The sequence below is a fragment of the Mus caroli genome, unplaced genomic scaffold, assembly GCF_978045245.1.
Source record: "Mus caroli unplaced genomic scaffold, Mus_caroli_1 scaffold_12, whole genome shotgun sequence".
In the NCBI taxonomy this organism is placed as follows: domain Eukaryota; kingdom Metazoa; phylum Chordata; class Mammalia; order Rodentia; family Muridae; genus Mus; species Mus caroli.
In genome coordinates this window covers 51,545,867-51,558,424 of record NW_028227267.1, presented here as the reverse complement: position 1 = coordinate 51,558,424, position 12,558 = coordinate 51,545,867, and positions in this window count along the sequence as shown.

Genomic DNA, 12,558 nt, shown 5'->3' with positions numbered 1-12,558 from the left:
AGCTGTATATTCTCAGCTCAGTGAATGCCAAGGGCTGGTGTGGAGGTGTGACTCATAAGCACAGTCTTGCCTCTGGTAGGAAGGACTCCAAGTTGTTTTCTGTGGGACTTGGCTTGATACTAGCCTCTTAAATGCCTCACTCTGTTTATCCAGGATACATCCTGCTAAGTGACTTCCTTATGTATCTTTCTCTCTTTCTTAGACTAAGTTCAAGGTCAAAAGTACAGACCCTTTTGTTTCAGCTGTTTATGTGCTGCTGAAAATGTATGTGTATATGCATGTGCATGTGTGTGTACGCCTGCACTAGTGTATTAGTTCTTATTTAAATTTCATTTCTTGCAGAGAAGCCAAAATATTTAAAAGCTGTCTTCAAAGGTTAGACTAGAACTGCCAATACCTGTACCTCCTTAAACTCTTTCAATTTGTGTACAGTTCACTGAACTGGAAAGCTTTTTGGGTTCCCCAGAAAAAGAGCTGCAGAACAAATTCCAGGTCTTTATTGCCTACTTGAGCAAAGAGACTTAAAAATATAGTGAATAAAATGTATTAGTTCAGAGTCTGAAAAAAAGCCATCAACTTTGACACAGTTGGCTAGTCTGGTCTTTGGACTTCTCTGGCAGTCAACCCTCCAAACAGCTATCAAAGTTCAGGTTTCCCTGTGCCAAAGTTGATAAATGTAGTGCAAAGGTAACGATAGTTGACTGTCAATTTTTTTTTTCTTCAGATTAGCAGAGAGAGGAAGATGAAGTTTGCCCAACAGCAAAATCAGAGAAAAGCGAGCTATTCAAATGTGCTCTACATTTGTCCCTGAAGACAAGTTTTGCTAAGAGTAGGGCCAAGACCATCTGATCCAAAAGCCCAGCATGGAGGTGACATCTGGGAGACAGGTCACATGGGTGCCAGTTGCAGCCCTTGCCTGTCAGCATATGATACAACATTGTCTCCATATGAGAAAATAAGAACCTGACAGGATGGTTAGCAAGAGGGGGAGAGTTTTGAGCTTACCAAGGAAAGATGACCTGTGGCTGTCAATTAAGAATCTTTGTAGAAAGTCTCTGCTACTGTCTCAGAGGACGGCCATTCTTTCTCAGATAGATGTGACATGCTGGCACTGCGTGTGGTAGTGTGTGGACTTGTTATTCATCAGCCCTATCAGCATTCTCTTAGACCAGATACTGTGTATGGCTTTCAGTCCCTGGATGGGAACTCTGGCTGTCTCCCATCCCAGAGTGGGATGCTAAACGTTTGGCTAGTTTCCACCAGGGCTCCTAGGAGATTTTCTACAAACTTAGTTGCTCAAGTATCAGTGTGACGAGACAATACTGATAGATGCAAGGCTAAGTAACTCTCTTATTTTATGGACACACAGCAAGACCCTGTGGCAAGCTGGGAACCAAAATGAGCCTCTGACTCCGGGTTCAGGAAAGCTGTCAAGCAGATGGAGTCTTGCCTGTGGGATCCCAGAAGGACTCAGTTCTGAGTTTTCTACCCTAAGGAGCTCTGGAATTTCTGAGCCAAGTGTGTAAAGCTGTCCTGTTCTAGTAGGGTGGATAGAGCTGGGACTGTTCTCTATTCTTCCTTATCTGCCACATTTCTGTACACACTGTCTGAAATCTGCAAGCCAGAGCGTGCTGGCCAAGGTTACTCTCTAGGGCTTGTCCTCCTATCTAGCTGAGGGGTCTTTAGCACCAGTCACCCATCTGATTCCTCACCCACCTTGTCTCTCTCTGAATAGTCTTGCAGGTATGTGGGAAGCACTCATTTCTCATCACCGAAAGGGCAAATTCTCCGCAGGAATGGAATTCGTTGGCATTGGAGACTAAGTCATGCCCAGCGAGTTTGAGTTGTTGGAGCCGGTTTCCATGACCAAACTCTCCGAGGTTTTGAGTATTTTATCTCCTGACTGTGTTGAGAGTTCTGTCAGGGATCAGGACGGTGTTAGGCACAGCCTGAAACCGGCAGCCAGATCACACAGGCTCAAGGAACACGGAGGAGTGGGAGGAGGATGCCAGAGATGTTCACAGCCGAGCTGCAAACTCTGGGCATAGGCTGAGGAGGCTGTTGGCTAGGAATAGCCAGCCCCGAGTGTTGGGGAGACTTTAGAGTTCAGTGATAGAGGGCTCATGCATGTAGGGGCAGAGGAGACAAACCTTTGACTTTGGGGAACAGAAAGGGTAGAAGAAAAATGGAGGGGTGGTTTTTAGCTGTAGATTTTTACTTGATTGCTGTTCCTGGGAGGTTTGGTAAGAAAGCGACTTTGGGACTTTTTCCCCAGGAGAAGCTCTGTTTAACCCTATGAGTGACGGGTCCTTTCTGATCAGGACTGTATCACCGACCAACTCTCTGGTTGGCATTTCTCATGAGGTACAGTGGGGTAGGACAGGAGGGACAGATATCCTTGGGATATGCTGTATGATATTATATCATGGTGTCTCTTCGCAGGAAAAGAACAGTAGCTAAGGCATATATATTCATCTATCTATCTATCTATCTATCTATCTATCTATCTATCTATCTATCTATCTAATCTATATCTATCTATCTATCTATCTATCTATCTATCTATCTATCTATTCACACTGTATGTTTGCATACACTTTACAAACATCTAACACTTTCCCCCGAAGCAGCCTTTAACTAATCAACTGTATGCTGATTAAGCATCTGTGGGAGAAACACTGTGCTAACCACCGCGGCAGATTAAAGGTTTATAGTACAAACTTTGTCCTTGCACTTGGAGATTTTGCTGTCCAGTGGCAGAAAGAGGACAAGTCGACGGAACATCTGGAAAGTGATGACCTAAGTGAAAGTTTCCCCCACCTCTTGCCCAGCCCTCCGTTGCTTTTTCTCCCACAGGGAGGCTCAACCTTGCATTTACAGGACACAGTGCAGGTGGTAGGGATCTTTCTCCAACTTGTTCCTGATCCCATGAAACTTGGCTGCTGAGGTGGTTTGAGTAAGAAACACCCCACACACTTTCAGATATCTGATTACTTGCTCCCCAATTGGTAGCGCTGTTTGGGGAGCTGGGGAGGATGTTATAGAACCGTTAGGGGATCCAGCCTTGCTGGAGGAAGGATGCTACTGGGGGCAGCTTCCAGGGTTTTCTCTCTTAACTTCCAGCTCTCTTCTTTATGTTCATGGTTGAAGATGTGATCTCTGTTTCTGTAGCTATGCTTGCTGCCATGCCTCCTCATCATGGTGGACTTTTATCTTTTTGGAGCCCTAAGACAAAATAAATCCTTTCTCTCATAGATTGCTGTTGGTCACAGTATTTTATCACAGCAGCAGAAAAGTAACATCACAGAAACAGGGAAGTAACTAATATAGTTACTATTCATAAACAATTACTTTGTAGTCTTTCATTCCCTCCCTGCCCACAGGGCTCAGGGGACAGGGTAGGGGGGAGGTAAAGCAGAGGAGGGCGCTTTTATGTGGGCGTACATAGGTCTGGAAGATGAATCCTGCAAAGGCAGCCATCTTCAGATAAAATAGGTTTCATTTCATTGGTTGAAATTGAATGGGGTTGGTTAATTGCGTGGTTCAGATGTGCTTTGTTGAACTGATAAGCATCCTCTGAATCTCGTACATGCAGAAAGCAGATAGAAAGTCTCTTGAGAGACCCATCGTGGGTTTCCTAGGGCTCCTCTGGCCGCCTAGTAGTACATCCACACCTTTAAATCCATATACTTCAAATAAACACTGTTGGGGAATGTTTCTGTGCACTGTGTACTCAGATGCTAATTTCTGTGCCCAGGTGATCTGGTTATAGTCTGGATGTTGGCATTGCTAAGCATCTCCTATCTCAATGTTGTGGAATATTCTCCATTACCTCTGATAAAGAGGTGACCAGCCAATAGCTGGTCAGGAGAGAGAATAAGGCGGGGCTTCCGATTCCCGTGAGAGGGTCTCTGTTGGGGACCACAGAGAGAAGCAATTTGCTTTGAGAAGTCGCCAAAAGGGAGGCTGCCATGAGAGAGTCTCTAGGAGAGGATGGACAGAGTGGGAACAGCTAGAGAGAGACTAAGAGAGTAGATAGTGCCACATAGCTGGAAAGTAGGCCAGGCCAGCATGGTCAGGTTAGAATAGTTCAGTGTTTGCCCAGCTATAGTGCAAGAAGTTCATTTGTAAAAATACCAGGTCTCCATGTCATTTTTTTTCAGGTATGAGGGAAATTGTAGAAAAGTCCCAAAACATCAATCTTGGACAATTTTTATGCTATAACTTTTTCCCTCTGGGCATGATGGGATGGTTATTTTGGAGTATAGTTTACCTTGGCCAAGTAGCCGTGGCAACTAACTGAACAGAACAATATAGAGCTATTTAGGTCTATGGTAATAGTAATGGAGCTATTGAGACTTTCTAGTACAAAAGGGAAGGGGGTTCAGCTTTCATATCTTCCTGCCATTCCCAGCTACAAGTGATCTTGGGGACACTTGAGAATGTAGAAAGTGGAAGGTTAGCTGGAAGGTGCTCATTAGGATGAGGCTCCCATGAGGTTGTCGCGCTTGATGATGTGGGACTTGGCAGTGATGCAGCTGTTTTGAGTCCCTACTGTAACCTTTCTCCCATGCTCCGTTAGCCAAAAGCCAAACAAACAAAAACAAAACAGAACAAAACAAAAAAACAAAAAACCCTGTTGGTTTGCCAAATTGGGATTTGGAGGACTTCTATCTTGGTTTCTCACTGGTGCTCTATCTGGGCTTAAATAAATATTTGTGTACATTTCCTCAGGAAAAGTCAACTCAACAAATCAATGCCCAAGATGGTATAATCTAACCAAAGACGAATTTAGGAGTGCCTTGCATGGTCCTTGCTTTGGGTAGCAAGGCATGTAGCTGAGGTTGGACTCTGAGAGTGGAGTATCAGAGGAGGCAATCCTCAGGTGCCTGCCCTTCCCCTGTGGTAAGTGACTGTGCATCTTCCTGATAAGGTAGCAATCTTATGGGATTTGCTTTGGTTAGTAGGACATGTGACTAAGGATGAGCCGTCTTAGGCTGTTTTTGTATCCATGCCATGGTGACGATCTTTCTCTGTGTGGTATGGGATGAGTGGGGCCTGCCTGCCACATGGTACCTTAAAAACGGTTGAAGGACGAGGAAACATTGCAGTCCCTGAGAGCAGCATGAGATTTTTGACAAGCTGTTGTGGCAGTTGTGTGACCACTTCTGTGTGTAGTAAGACATGCACCTGAGCCTAGGATGGCTGCCCAGAGAGAGTTTTCTTATAAGTGAGGAGTTACGATGGGGAAGCACCACATAGCTACCTAGTGTTCTCCACCTTAGCCCCTGGTTTCTTAGGTCAATTGGACAAAAGGGGTAGTGAGATAGGCACAGTGGTGTGCTGCTTCTTATGACGGGTGCCTGGTAAGGAAAAAAGAGTGACTAGTTTGCAGTGTTAAAGAGCCCTTTCTTGGAATCCATGGGAGAAGTTCGTTTTTAAAATTATGTTTTAACTAACTTACTAATTAATTATTGTACATTGTAAGGGTCTGAAAAATCACTGAAGGAAGACCCCAGACTCAGGTAGCATGCAAAGACAAAGAGTGTTGTTTTCTGCAGAAATAACCAGCATGCAGGGGTCAAACACTCTTCCAAATGCAACCCTAGACAAAGATGAGCAAGCCTTTTATAGAGAGCTGGGGGAACTCTCTAGAAGGATAAGATAATCTAAATTTCATTGGTGGGTGCTAGGGGGTCATAGGTGGTCAGTGGTTCTCATGCCTATGCCATAAACATTTAACCATGGGATGAGACAGGGCCAGGCATCCTGCGGTAAGATATTTCCCATTGTTGTGGTTATCCTCGGGCTGTTCTTTGGCAGAGGGTTCTATGGCCTTGTTTCTGGATTTTATCGTCTGTTCCTGGAGCTTATGCCTTATAGCCTTTTTAAAATCAGGCCTGGTCCTTAAACGGAGACAAATGGGGTTCATGTTGCCCTTTCACCATCCCAGCCGCAGCACCCTATAATCCTTTCTCCCCGCTCCCCATCATCTCTCCTTCTTTTCCCTTTAGAAAACCGGAGGTCTCGTGGGAAGAGTCTAATACAGAGGATCATCTGTAAGCCCTGTGAGGTGGTGAGACATGCCTTTGGTCTTAGCACTAAGAAGGAGGATCTCCGAGAGTTCTAGGCCAGACTGGTGTGTTCCAGGACAGCAAGGTCTGCACAGAGAAACCTAGCCTTGGAGCCTACCTGCGCCCCCACCCCCCAAGAAAACAGCAGGGAAAAATATCCATGATTCAGAATGGAAGTGGGAAACTTCATAAGGGCTGGGTTGTGAGAAAGTCTGATAGCAATTGAGTGAACTGCTTCAGTTGGGAAGGACTTTTAAGCAAATGAAAAGACTCTCTCAGCCTGGTTTACAAGGCTGGGGTGTGGGGGCCGATGAAAGCAGCCTCAGGGGTGTGGAAGCAGGGAAACCAATGTAACAACTTATACCTTCTCCAGACAAAGGCAGAATAGTTTGTAAAGTTAGGGAACTCTGTCCCTGGGGATTGTGTAAGAGGAAAACAAAGCAGAGGTTGCTTAAGTACTTTGAGGACTGGGTCATTTCAGAATAAACCAGAGAAGCTGCTCAGAGGCTGGGGAGAGGAGCTGATCTTACAGGCTGGGGAGGGCTTCCTCAAAGCACTGAATTTGGGTGTAGAATGGCCACACTAGTGCTTAAAGTAGGATGCTCAGGAATGGTGTATGTGGTGCTGGCTTCAGGAAACCGACGTCTAGGAGAGTTGACACTGAGGGATCAGGGACTATTCGTGGTGGGTTGCCTCAGAGGCATGTTCTTGTTTTCTCAGATTGGCTCATTCAAGACGGTTGAGAACTTGGCTTTCAGCAGGTCCTGTGAAAATCAGGAATTGGAACAATATGGGAAGGGCAGGCACTACTGAGAGAATCAGACACAAGAAAGGTACTCTTTGATTCCCAGTTGTTTTCTTTCTTCTTTCTTTCTTTCTTTCTTTCTTTCTTTCTTTCTTTCTTTCTTTCTTTCTTTCTTTCTTTCTTTCTTTCTATCCAGACAGGACTGTGCTTACTGGAGAGTTGAAAATTGAGCCGGGACCTCAGAGCTGGTATGGGGTTTTAGTAGCTTCGCTGAGGAGATGTTTATGATGTAGGAGAAACTTTGATGGCCCCCAACTGACTTAGGGCAGCCTATGAATCAGGTTCTAAAAGTGCTAAGGCAATCAAAAGGAGAGAGGGGGCAGGAAAGACAGACAAGGGGGTTTGTCAGGTACTTGAAGGCAAATACCTCAGGATTGCTGTTGAGCTGTAGGTCCCAAGGAAGAGTTGACAGAAAGCCCTATGCCCGCTGGCAAGCTTCTGGAAGACTTTAAAGTCCAAAGAATAGTTTACAGACGGCAGAGCTGATAAAACAGAGCAGGTGTTGGGGCTGTGGAGGTTCGTCACTTGTTAAAAGTGTTCTGAGGACCCAAGTTAAACAAACAAACACAGACTAAACCCTTGCAGTCAAAAGACTAAGTGTCTCAGGAGAGGGTAGCTGTGTGCCCAGATTAAGCTCTGCACATTTTCTTTCTTTTTTTTTTTTTTTGATTTTTAATATTTTTATTACATATTTTCCTCAATTACATTTCCAATGCTATCCCAAAAGTCCCCCATAGCGCCCCCCACTTCCCTACCCACCCATTCCCATTATTTTGGCCCTGGCATTCCCCTATATTGGGGCATATAAAGTTTGCAAGTCCAATGGGCCTCTCTTTCCATTGATGGCCGACTAGGCCATCTTTCGATACATATGCAGCTAGAGACAAGAGCTCCGGGGTTCTGGTTAGTACATCATGTTGTTCCAACAATAGGGTTGCAGATCCCTTTAGCTCCTTGGGTACTTTCTCTAGCTTCTCCATTGGGAGCCCTGTGATACATCCAATAGCTGACTGTGAACATCCACTCCTGTGTTTGCTAGGCCCCGGCATCGTCTCACAAGAGACAGCTATATTTGGGTCCTTTCAGCAAAATCTTGCTAGTGTATGCATTGGTGTCAGCGTTTAGAAGCTGATTATGGGATGGATCCCTGGATACGGCAGTCTCTAAATGGTCCATCCTTTCATCACAGCTACGAACTTTGTCTCTGTAACTCCTTCCCTGGGTGTTTTGTTCCCAATTCTAAGAAGGTGCACAGTGTCCACACTTTGGTCTTCATTCTTCTTGAGTTTCATGCGTTTAGCAAATTGTATCTTATATCTTGGGTATCCTAAGTTTTGGGCTAATATCCACTTATCAGTGAATACATATTGTGTGAGTTCTTTTGTGATTGTGTTATTTCACTCAAGATGATGCCCTCCAGGTCCATCCATTTGGCTAGGAATTTCATAAATTCATTCTTTTTAATAGCTGAGTAGTACTCCATTGTGTAACACATTTCCTTTCTTTCTTTCTTTCTTTCTTTCTTTCTTTCTTTCTTTCTTTCTTTCTTTCTTTCTTTCTTTCTTTCTTCTCCTCCTCCTCCTCGGTAGCTGTGTGCCCAGATTAAGCTCTGCACATTTTCTTTCTTTCTTTCTTTCTTTCTTTCTTTCTTTCTTTCTTTCTTTCTTTCTTTCTTTCTTTCTTTCTTTCTTTCTTCTCCTCCTCCTCCTCCTCCTCCTCCTCCTCCTCCTCCTCCTCCTCTTCCTCTTCTTCTTCTTCTTCTTCTTCTTCTTCTTCTTCTTCTTCTTCTTCTTCTTCTTCTTCTTCTTCTTCTTCTTCTCTGTGAAAAGATACACTGAAGATGGACATCACTCACCTCATCCATCTCCAAGCAGCCTGGCTTATGAAGGAGCTCCTGTCCTCACCACAGCACTGTCCCAGACACAACAGATCAGGGGCCAGCCTGAGTGACAGGTGCTACAGGCTGGAGTGCAGCTCTGTCCCCCCACTTGGCCTTGGGAGGGGTCTAACAGCTTGAACTGGCACCACTGAGAGAGAGAGAGAGAGAGAGAGAGAGAGAGAGAGAGAGAGAGAGAGAGAGTGTGTGTGTGTGTGTGTGTGTGTGTGAATACACGGTTACCTCAGTTCCTAGGATACAGAGGGGACAGGGCTGATGGGAAATGGTTGAATTGTAGAAAGGTAAATAAGGCAGTGCCTCTCATCCATGTCACCTTACTCAGCACTGTTCCCCAAAGACACGATGCATACCAGACATGGGATCATTCCCTGCTGCACAGGTCCTTGCTAACGTTTTATGTTAGCTCCTGACTCTCGAAGTAATGGGTACTGCCTTTGAGTGAACAGCGGTGGGGCCTTCAGAGATCCATCATCCATGTCTATGCGGGTTTTATTACATGGGTGTTTTAATGCTAACCTTAGAGTGCCTTACAGAGCTGGAAAAACAGGTAGAAAAACAACAAGACTTTCTTTAAGAAAGTGGCATTCTGCATGGATGAGGAAGGCGTGCTCCAAAGCCATCAGCTGTTAAAAGGAGATCTCAGTGCCAGGGCTGGGCTATCTCCCTATGAGCTCCTGACCCTGAGGCTCCTTAAACAGAAAATGCTATTGCTACACGCCTGAACTCAATGGTCAGACTGCATTGCTGAAGACACTTGCAGGCTTTGCTCACAGAGCACGGACACATCAGGGTGACACCCAGCTGGAACCTCTCCCTGTTGGCTGGCTCATAAAGCACCAGGCAGTGCCGTGAACACCACTGGGGGAGAATGCTAACCAATTGTTCTGCTTAGCTGTGGACTCCGTGAGTTATGCTAGTCAGACATCAGGTAAGCGGGTGTGGTAGTGGTGCAGGCTGTTACAGGAAACACACAGCTTCCTGGTTGTATGTAAGGCTTGTTCCACAGAGGAGACCCGTGCCTGGGAGTGTAAGCCAGGGCAAAACCCTGTGGCTGAGGGTGCTCCGGTGTGGAACAACTGCACTTGGTTTACTAAGTTGCTGTGATACACGCACCAAATTGTCTTCTAACGTTTGTGCCTATGCCCGTAGAATATTGGTGCTGTCTGACTCAGCTGTGTAGTAAAACATACAATGGGTGATGGTTGCTGATAGGAAGATTCATAACCTAAAGGACTGGGAACAAGTGACTATTGCTGCAACGATTATCCAATGCTCAAAAACTGATCGTGAACATATCACCTCTGCCAAGACTCAGGGAACATCATAAAAGAAGGGGCAGGAAGAACATAAGAGTCAAAGGAGAGGTGGAGGGTTAGGATGGCTTCTTCTTGGCATGACATCAGTACACCACACTGGAAACATAGATGAACATGTTTGTGCCTTCCCACAATCCCAGATTTTTATTGAATAACAATAAATTCACAAGATACAGTGGTTTCAAATGTATTGATTTGCCAGATAATCTCACCTACCTTGGTAATCTAGCCAAGATGGCCACAAATTCTTTTATTTCAATTTTAATTATTAATAATTAACTCTCATATCACATAACACATAGTAAATCTATATATGTAATTATGTACGTGAGTTACAGGGTTAATATAAATTGAAGAAGCTACAAGAATGTTCAAGAAGTTTCAGAAGTGGGCTGATAAAAATGCAATAAATAGAGTGTACTGATCAGATGATGAACCTGCAGGAAGAGGCTGCGAGGATGAGAGAAAAGTCAGCTGTAGAGGTGAAAAGGAAGAATTGGTTCTGGGGAAGGAATAGCAGGTTCAGATCCAAATGGGTGACAGGTGGACAGCTGAGTAGGTCATGTGACCAGTGGGAACCAGGCTGAGTAGGTCATGTGACCAGTGGGAGCCAGGACTGAACCACAAGGAAAACCCAGGGACAGTCAGGAGTATGCTGCTTGTCATTTCTTTTTTTTTTTTTTTTTTTTTTTTGGTTTTTCGAGACAGGGTTTCTCTGTATAGCCCGGGCTGTCCTGGAACTCACTTTGTAGACCAGGCTGGCCTCGAACTCAGAAATCCGCCTGCCTCTGCCTCCCGAGTGCTGGGATTAAAGGCGTGCGCCACCACGCCCGGCTTGCTTGTCATTTCTTGATGCACTGAACTTACCATACTGATGACAGGTCAGTGGGCTCATGCCACCATAGTGATAGATATTGTCTTAGCATTACCTTTGTCTTGATGAAACACCATGGCCAAAAGAAAGTTGGGGAGGAAAAGATTTATGTGGCTTACACTTCCATATCACTGTTCATCATCAAAGGAATTCAAGTAGGGTAAAATCCTGGAGGCAGGAACTGATGCAGAGGCCACGGAGGGGTACTTCTTACTGGCTTGCTCCTCATGGCTTACTCAGTCTACTTTCTTATAAAACCCAGGACCACCACCAGCCCAGGGATGGCACCACTTACAATGGGCTGGAACCTCCCATATCAATCATCAATTAAGAAAATGCTCAACAAGTTTGCCACAGCCTGATCTCAAGTTTGCCATAGCCTAGTTTTAGGAAGGGCTTTTCTCCGTTGAGGTTCCTTCCTTTCAGATGACTCTAGCTTGTGACAAATTAACATAAAAGCCAGCTGGCATAGGTATCTACCACTTTGGGGATGGTTTCGAGTGAAGGAGTTATACCTTTTTCTAGGTCTGGTGAATCAAATAAGTTCGAGGGCCTGGTTTCCCTGCTGTGATTTTCATGTGCTCCAGTCTCAGTCAATCCCAATGCATTTATAAGGCAGCAGCCTTGCTACCCTCTCAAGTCATTCATCAGTCTGTGCGGCACAGGAGGTGCCAGACAGATGGTGGCATTTGGGCAAATCTCCTCCACAATGCATAATCATCCCCCACCCTCCAAATGGAGTAAAAAAAGTTGCTTGTGTAAAAAAATTGTGCTTGGTGTGGTGGTGGTGTGCACCTTTAAGCCCAGCACTCTGGAGGCAGAGGCAGGGGAAATCTCTTGAGTTCGAGGCCAGCCTGGTCTATATAGTTCCAGGACAGCCAGGGTTATACAGAGACACCATATCTCAAAAAGCCAAAAACAAAAAACCAAAACCAAACACAACCAACCAACCAACCAAAACAAGACAAAACAACCCCCCAAACCCCAAATCCAAAACAAACCTAAACAAGATAAAACTTAAAAAACAAACTCCAACAAACTCAACCAACCAAACCAAACCAAACCAACCAACCAACCAACCAACCAACCAACCAACCAACCAACCCTCACCAACTTACTTGTGAAATGGAGTCTGTTATGCAAAGCAGTCTGAAAAACCATCGCCTTACACAATATAGTGTAATTTAGAGTAGGGCACACCTTATCTCAGCGATGGCTACATCAGAGTAGAAATTACCTAGGCGGGTCCAAGAAATGAAGTGGAGAATGCAGAGGCAGTTAGGTCTGTGGTCATGGGAAGAATAGTGGAGCTGCTGATATCCCTTCGCAGCAAGGAGAGGAAGGTCTTGGGATTCTTACTGGGACTTCTAGCCAGCCATTTACTCCTCTTGCGCCCCCTAGCTGCAAGTGATCTCGGGAGGTGTTAGACTGTGGGAAGTGGCTGAGTGGGGTTCTCTAGTGCAGCTTCCACGAGGGTGCCATCCCTGAGGGTGTAGAACTTTAGGGTTACTTAGGGTCCTATAAGTAAACCCTTGCCCATGCTCTGTGAGTAAGCTCAGTAAACTCACAATGCTCAAATGTGGGGCAATGGG